We start from the raw sequence: 9,476 nt of genomic DNA, 5'->3' as shown, positions 1-9,476 counted from the left end.
TGTTTGCTATTTCATTTTGAGAAGCATACAAAGTAGTCATTACAGACCAGCCCAGCTGATTGAGATTCCAAACCGGAATGAAGTGTGTCTGCCTTCCAGAAGAAGGCGTGATGATTATTTTCTCAGACTATCTATTCTGGAATTTTGCTCCGTGCTGTACTATTAAATTATACATTTCATTCATTCAGTGTTTTATTGAATTTAATTTTCTAATAACTGAGTTATCACTAAATTTCAAACTGTGGTTGAAGAAAGGACTAAATAATTTTATTGCTAAACAATTTGATCCATTAACCAGTTACATTCTTAGTTTTGGGAGGATTTTTAACAAAAACAGGATATTCATAAGTAGCGAGCAACGCACAATAACGAAGAAATTTTAATCAGCATTTTCATACTTACTTACTGTCTTTTAAGGAACCCGGAGGTTCATTGCCGCCCTCACATAAGCCGCCATCGGTCCCTATCCTGAGCAAGATTAATCCATTCTCTATCATCATATCCCACCTCCCTCAAATCCATTTTAATATTATCTTCCCATCTACGTCTCGGCCTCCCTAAAGGTCTTTTTCCCTCCGGCCTCCCAACTAACACTCTATATGCATTTCTGGATTCGCCCATACGTGCTACATGCCCTGCCCATCTCAAACGTCTGGATTTAATGTTCCTAATTATGTCAGGTGAAGAATACAATTCGTGCAGTTCTGCGTTGTGTAACTTTCTCCATTCTCCTGTAACTTCATCCCTCTTAGCCCCAAATATTTTCCTAAGCACCTTATTCTCAAACACCCTTAATCTCTGTTCCTCTCTGAAAGTGAGAGTCCAAGTTTGACAACCATACAGAACAACCGGTAATATAACTGTTTTATAAATTCTAACTTTCAGATTTTTGGACAGCAGACTGGATGATAAAAGTTTCTCAACCGAATAATAACAGGCATTTCCCATATTTATTCTGTGTTTAATTTCCTCCTGAGTATCATTTATATTTGTTACTGTTGCTCCCAGATATTTGAACTTCTCCACCTCTTCAAAAGATAAATTTCCAATTTTTTATATTTCCATTTCGTACAATATTCTGGTCACGAGATATAATCATATACTTGGTCTTTTCGGGATTTACTTCCAAACCTGTCACTTTACTTGCTTCCAGTAAAATTTCCGTGTTTTCTCTAATCGTTTGTGGATTTTCTCCTAACATATTCACGTCATCCGCATAGACAAGAAGCAATCAGCATTTTCATTCGAGACGAAATGAAACTCTTACTTTAGCTTAACTAAATACTTCTCATCTTCTACCTACTTCAATGTAGGCCTACTGTATAGTACAAATATGGTCTCCGCCTGCGAAATTCCTTAGTAATACTTCGTTCAGAATTGACTACTTGTAGTAATGAAATTTTCAGATCCAAACTTAAACAACTCATATGACAGATTTTCTTAATTTACATGTATCGCACTGTAAAGCAAGTTTATTTCTTTTTCAAGTCTATTATCGTACCAGTATAATTTCCTATACTACTAATAATGTTAATAACATTAATCTATAATCATTATTAACATCATCTGTTTTCTTCATTATGAAATTAATAATTAAATTATCTCAATTATTATCTTTATGTAGGTATGTTTCTTATGAATCTCATCTTGATGTCAGAATTTTAAATTTCAATTAAAAAATCAACGTAGTAGATATTTTTGTGAATAATGTATAATTTGTGTAATACTCCTGTTACTTTTATCAAACGGAACACGAGCTTTGCTTTTTGAAATACTTTTGTTTAAAGTTTTATGTTCAGTTTCCATTGTTAAATAAATGGATGGATGGATGAATAAATAAATATATGAATAGCTAAATAGATAAATTGGTGGATAGAGGGAAATATGGTTAGGCCTATAGGAATGAAGGGATGGATGCATGGCTGGATGGATGGATAGATACACGGATGAATGCATGAATAGATGGATACATGAATGGGTCAATGGATACATGGATGGATGAATAGTTAGAAATATGAATAGATAAATATATAAATTGCTAGATAGATGGAATGATGGACAGATACATGGATAGATGGATGGATGAATAAATAGATGTTATATGAATAGATAAATTGATACATAAATAGGTAAATAAATAAATATTTGAATAGATAAATGAAATTTAAGTACATAAATGAATATTTTATGAAATACATAACAAATATTAAAATAAATAAATACATCAGTATTTAAATAATAAATATTCAAATATGTGAATACATATAAATACATATTTAAATATTTAAATACACAAATATTTAAATAAATATATGCATAAATATTTTAATAAATACATGCATACATATTTAAATAAACAATTCATTTAAATAAATACATGTACAATTAATATGTATATACATATATACGTATTTAAATAAATACTCAAATATTTAAATAAATACAGTAGCCTACATACATAAATATTTAAATAAATATATTACATATATAAATATTTATTTAAATACACTACATATCTAAATATTTAAATAAATACAATACATACATAAATATTTAAATACATACATAGATACATAGATACATACATACATACATACATACATACATATTTGAATAAATACATACATAAATATTTAAAGAAATACGTATATAAGTATTTAAATAAATAGTCCTACATATATAAATATTAAAATAAATAAAAGAGTATTTAAATAAGGAAGTAAGTAAAGAAATTTTCATCACAGTTAAATTTTCATCACAGTGGAAAGTATAAAAAACGTTCTAGACAAACGAATATCAGAGCCGCCCGAAATAAAATAAGACAATAAATGTATAAAATTATATAAAAGTCATTAAAGAGAATATATCAAGGCTATCAAGAATGAATAATGAAGTTCAAAGAAGGAAGCAAAGGAAGCTTACGGTCTAATATAATATAAGTCGAAAAGAAAAAGAAGTAGAAGAAGAAGAGAGAAACGAATGTGGTCACATCAGCTTCGGGCGTTGAGTTTTTGATCGTGCAAAATGTGCAGTTGACTATAGTTACATTAATAAAATCTTTAAAACCCAAGAAGATAGCATTAAAAAACGTTCATGTTTTCCGTACACTTTCATTACCGAAAATGAAGTGTAAAGAAGAAAGCTAGATAATTCATAAATTTCACTCTCCCAGAATAACCTGAACTTACAGGCAAAAGTAGGATCAGGTGTGGCGTTCATCGGAAACCACGAATGTGTTTTCCCGCATATTCTTTTTAGTACGGTTGAAATAACACCCCAGTCGGTGCTGCCCCTGGTGGAACTCGGATGAACACATCAACATGAACTGCAATTCTTGGGGAGTACTAGGAAATAAAAAAGAAAGACAGCAAATACTACTCACGAGTGGGAATTCATCCTCACATCTACATACAGTAGTTTTCCGCAGCTGTTGTAAACTCCCACCTGTCTGGGTTATGGAGAAGTATGTGGACAGCAAGTAAACGATGGAGAATTCGAACTAAGGAAAAAGAAAGGACACATAGCAGTAAAAATATAACTTTTGCAATAATATAACCTCAAACAAGTGATTGCAAAAATACCACTTCGAAAAAATATGATAATTATTATGACAACAATAATAATAATAATAATAATAATAATAATAATAATAATAATAATAATAATAATACTCTGTATACATATTACTTAACCAAGCTCGGAATAAGACGAACTGGCGGCGCTACCACAGTCTAGTATATACAGTCGCGAAGCTCAATACGTAGTAAATATGCAAACATTAGATAGTTGCTCACCACTAGGATCGCTAATATCGCCTCATTACAGGCAATGCAAAATAGTACCATCACAGTCTATTGTTTCTAGCACCCTCAAAACTCAAGCTTCGTGACTGTATGTGGCGCTACTATAGCAACCGCAATGATGTCTTATTACTCCGATAGATGGATGACCGAATCTGGTTTTATACTGATTCTCACAATCAGTGAAGCCGCGAATACTGCCATGTTGCAGGGCAAAAAGTGTCATCATGTAAACAGTACCGCACAGCTGATGATGATGTCGCGGAGTATTAACACGTCATTAGAGGCAACTGACGTGAAGCCAATATTATTGAGTTATAATTTTTGCTTTTTAAATGTTTGTATTTCAATAGTATATTGCGATACAAAGTTGGGAAGTGCCTTTACAAAATCGGAGAGAAAAAATTGAAAAACGAGAACAGATGACTGATAAACAGTCTGGCCAACGTACAAACTTCACCATCAATTTCATTGTCAAGGAATAACGTTGTAGGTGCGGCCATATTGCTACTGAAATAAAATAATATTAATTAAAAATTATATAATATGAGGAACGATCTTTGATAAAATATGTCTTGTCACATGAATATATTTTATCTATATGGCATAAAAAACATTTTCGCTTAAAATTAAACATAATATGCAGCAAACATGAAAGCATTCGTAACCCCTAATTCAACGATTTTACTGTGTAGCTCTCTGTTAGCGTATTGGTAAAGTAGAAAGCTGTGGTGTAGTTGGACCTAGGTTCGAATCTAGGGTTAACTTATACTACTTTTTTTATCTTTTTGATAACTTATTTACATTATTTTAGATATGTTATTTTATTTTAACCCGAAATAAATAGGATTTTACTACCTAAATGATATATCCATAATTCGCACTAGTCCAGCTATTTAGATATTATTATTATTATTATTATTATTATTATTATTATTATTATTATTATTATTGCTTTATCATTATCGTCATTCTGTATTATTTTGTTGTAACATTTTAAAATTTTTTTATATATATAGTACCTACGTACGTACGTTAGACAATAAATAATATAAGTTAGTCTATAATATATTTTTTTCATCACCGCTACCTAATTTTTTTTCTCACAGTTTCCAAACATTAAAAGAATGTTATTGTCAACTGTAATTTTTATAGTATAAATGAAAGCTTGGACAACAAAAAATCAACCTTGGAAAGCAGTAAAACGTCCAGCTACAGTACATTGTTTAAATAAAATTGTATTAAGTGTTAACTACATAAAACATTATCTACAAAAATAATACAAGATTCGAACTCGTGACCGCGGTTTACATATAGAGTTGAAGCTGCTTCTTATCGTTAGGTAAAGTCTCTATCTTGCTTTAAAATTTGGTAGGCTTGTCTTTATTCAGGACAACGCACGGCTGAGGAAGTAAAGGAAGAGGAATTGGAACGGAGTAAGTGAGGCGAGAAGTTCTTGGAATGGGATAAATGTTCACGGCATGGAAGCGAAATGACGGAGTAAGTGACGAGTATTAAAACAGTCCATTATTCAACATGGAGGCACATTTAAAGTGGCTACGTCAGTGTAGGTACTGCTCTGTGTGGCCCTATTACAGATCGGGACTTCATATGGCTAAGAGCAAAAAACCTCATTTTCTCGATTATGACGCATACTTTCCGCTCACACGTTTTATGCGTTTCGCAACATTTAAATTGTTTTATGGTGTTGCAAATGTTATTACTGTTCACAGATAACAGCTTGTTTTCTTGAATTATTATAATAAAAAAAAACAAAGAATAAAATGAAAAGAACTTTCGCGTTTTAATTTACAATTCATGTTAATATAAATTTCATTGATAATGTATGTTATTATTCGGTTGAGAAGCTTTTGTCATCTAGTCTGCTGTCAAAAAATCTGAAAGACTTTTTTTTTTTTTTCCTTTATTGTGCTAAAACAGCATGTTCCATTGCATACAATATTTGCAATACTACATGCTATGTTTATGTTACATATTTCATAGTTCATAGTTGATATTCATAAAGCAGTACATTATTGCAATATACAGAGTCGGTTAAAATAGATATTACAATCCAAAAATTAAAATACATAAAAATTATCTACTCTACACAATATAATCAACTAGCAATTATAAATCTTATACTTAAGTACATTACAAATCCACAATTAATTAATACATTACAAATACACATTACACATTCACAATTAAATTATCTACATACTATATAGAATCAATCCGCTCGCCAGTTCCAAAGCTTATGCCTAAATGCATTATCAGGAAAATTTTGTACAAGTGTTGCAATATTACATACTATGTTTATATTATTAATCGAATTTGATATATGTAGAATAGTTCATAGTTATCTAGCAATACACTATTGTAATAGATAGAGTCAAATTTAAATTATACCTTACAAATTCAAAATTTAACATATGTATTACAAATCCACAATTTAAATTGTACCTTACAAATTCACAATTTAAAATATTATACTTTACAAATCCACAAATTTAAAATATGCATTACGAATCCACAATTTAATTTATACATTACAAATCCACAAATTTAAAATATGTATTACAAATCCACAATTTAAATTGTACCTTACAATTTCACAATTTAAAATATTATACATTACAAATCCACAATTAAATTTTACCCTACAAATTCATAATTTAAAATATTATACATTACAAATCCAAAATTTAAAAATATGCATTACAAATCCACAATTTAAATTGTACCTTACAAATTCACAATTTCAGATATTATACATTACAAATCCAAAATTTTAAAATATGCATTACAAATCCACAATTTAAATTGTACCTTACAAATTCACAATTTAAAATATACATTACAAATCTACAATTTAAATTGCACCTTACAAATTCACAATTAAAATATTATACATTACAAATCCACAAATTTAAATAAAATTTTCTACTCTATACAATGGATGATAAGCTAGTTTATGCTTAAATACATTACAAGACAACGTTGTACAAGTGTTTTAATATATTTATATGCTATTTTTACGTTACATACATATTCACAGTCATTTAGCAATACACTATAGCAATAGACGGAGTCATATTTGAATTGTACATCACAGATCCACAATTTATAATCTTATAATTGTATGCTTGTTTGGATTCATGTTTAGAGAGTGTTGTATTTATTTGTGTTCATGTTTATAATGTGTTAGTCTATTGATTGTATGATTGTATGAAAGACTTTATAAAACAATTATATTACCGATTGTTCTGTATGGTGGTGAGACTTTGAGAGAGGAACAGAGATTAAGGGTGTTTGAAAATAAGGTTCTTAGCAAAATATTTGGGGCTGAGAGGATGAAGGTACAGGAGAATAGAGAAAGTTACACAACACAGAACTGCACGCATTGTATTCTTCACCTGACATAATTAGGAACATTAAATCCAGACGTTTGAGATGAGCAGGGCATGTAGGACGTATGGGCGAATCCAGAAATGCATATAGAGTGTTAGTTGGGAGGCCGGAGGGAAAATGACCTTTGTGGAGGCCGAAATGTAGATGGGAAGATAATATAAAATGGATTTGAGAGAGGTGGGATATGATGGTAGAGACTGGATTAATCTTGCTCAGGATAGGGACCGATGGCGGGCTTATGTGAGGGCGGCAATGAACCTTCGGGTTCTTTAAAAGCCAGTTGTACGTAATTAAGTAAGTATGTAGACCTATAATTTTCGTTGATACAGCACTTGAAGTACACGAAGAAAGTAAAATTGCGCACAACACATAGTAAATAAAATGACAAGAACATAAGTAGGTCTATTACTCCATCATTTCAATGCTCTAGCCCCTATCATATACACAGCTAGGGAAGTACACTACTATCATTTTAGGCAATTTTTAAAGAACAAGATTTTTATAAGACTTAATAATGCACTAATTTATTAATAATAGTAGCTAGGTAGAGAGATATTTATTAAATTTGAGTAAGATGTGATGAAAGGTCATTTTGGATAACATTTTACAACTTTTTTTTAATTTTTGACCTAAAACTAATTTCTTCTTCTTCTTCTTCTTCTTCTTCTTCTTCTTCTTCTTCTTCTTCTTCTTCTTCTTCTTCTTCCGACTTCAAAGGATGATGTCATCCAAGGGCGAATACTAGTCACGAAAGTTAGGCTTGCTCTTTTATTCGTAGAGGAAGATGGGAGGATATAATAATTCATAATTAATAAAAATAATCAGACCCACATAAATAATTTATTTTATAATTATGAAATCGTTATGAGTCATGGATCATATTCGCTTATCAGATGTAGAAGTTCGGTATGATATAACAAACATGGCCAACAAAACAGTTTATTTAGTTTTTTTCGTCCCTGCCAACCAATGCACATTGAACGACCGCACATATTCTCTATAATGTCTGTTTTCTCTTGAATAGTCCTTCGGGAACATGGATTTAATAATGAGGTTTCAATGACACACAATTGCGAACTCATTGCAATACTTCAAATTAATGTTTAAGAATTAATAATACATGCAGCAGCTAACACATGCATTCCGCCCATACAATTACATTGCACTCGCAAATCACAATACTGCTCTGTGTAACGTTAAATAGTCGTTGGTGTAGCTGTCGGACCAGAGCTTCAAACAACATATATTACAGAAGCATGTGACGGATTAAGGAGGAAGGCACTTGCGCGCGCATCATATTCTCGCTGTTTCTACAAAACGTCTTTCCTGTAGCTCCGAGAAACGAGCAAGCGTTGCGATACTTGCGGTGTGCAACCTGCGGATGGTATTACACCTATACAGTACTCCAAAAATCAAAATAAATTTTAATGTACGTAATCCCATTTTGAGAAATACACATTCTACGAAAATATTGGGCTTGCGCAGCAAGCATAACATGCCCTGAGAAATCACCCCTGATGTCATATATCCAGCGGTTTTCTAGGTCTTCCAACACTTCTCCTACCAATAGGATTGTAATTGAGGAGGATTTTAGGAAGTCTATAATATTCCATACGCTGAATATATTCGTACCACTTTTGTTTTAGTGCTTGTACCTGCTCCTAAAGATTATAGTATATCTGTAATCTATTGCGTATATCTTCACTTTTTTGTTCGTCTAATAATGTGAGACCTGCAACACTTCGAAGAAATTTCCTTTCGCTGCTTTCTAATTTTCTCTTGTTATTTCTGTTTAGTGACCAATTTTCGCAATCATAAGTGAGTAATGAGACTGCAAGTGTTTTTTTTTTTTTTAATTTTAGTTGTCTTTCAGGTAACGTTTTATTTTTTAGTGTTCTTATAATTGTTCCACACTTACTTTGAAATCTATTTATTTTTATATCCACGTTTTGCTCGGACAGGAGCTTCAACATAGCAGCTCATTCACAATTAAAAATAAACATAACGTAAGCGTTAACTTAAAAATGTAAACGTTACGGTAAAATCTAAAACATTCACGATGGGAACATAAACATAACCGCAAAGATACTTGGTAACCATGGAAACGTAACAACGACGCCATTTCCTCATATTTTGTAGTATACTTCAACGCTTCACGACTGTGTACTGTTTGCAAATAACGTAATAGTAATATACGCTACAAGAGCGGTATGTTGACGTTTTCATGGTCGAGGAAAAGATTGAAAAAGCGAAACGTAGTTG

Source organism: Periplaneta americana, chromosome 4 (assembly GCF_040183065.1).
Source record: "Periplaneta americana isolate PAMFEO1 chromosome 4, P.americana_PAMFEO1_priV1, whole genome shotgun sequence".
NCBI classification, from domain to species: Eukaryota; Metazoa; Arthropoda; class Insecta; order Blattodea; family Blattidae; genus Periplaneta; species Periplaneta americana.
Note: the sequence above shows the minus strand (reverse complement) of the source record.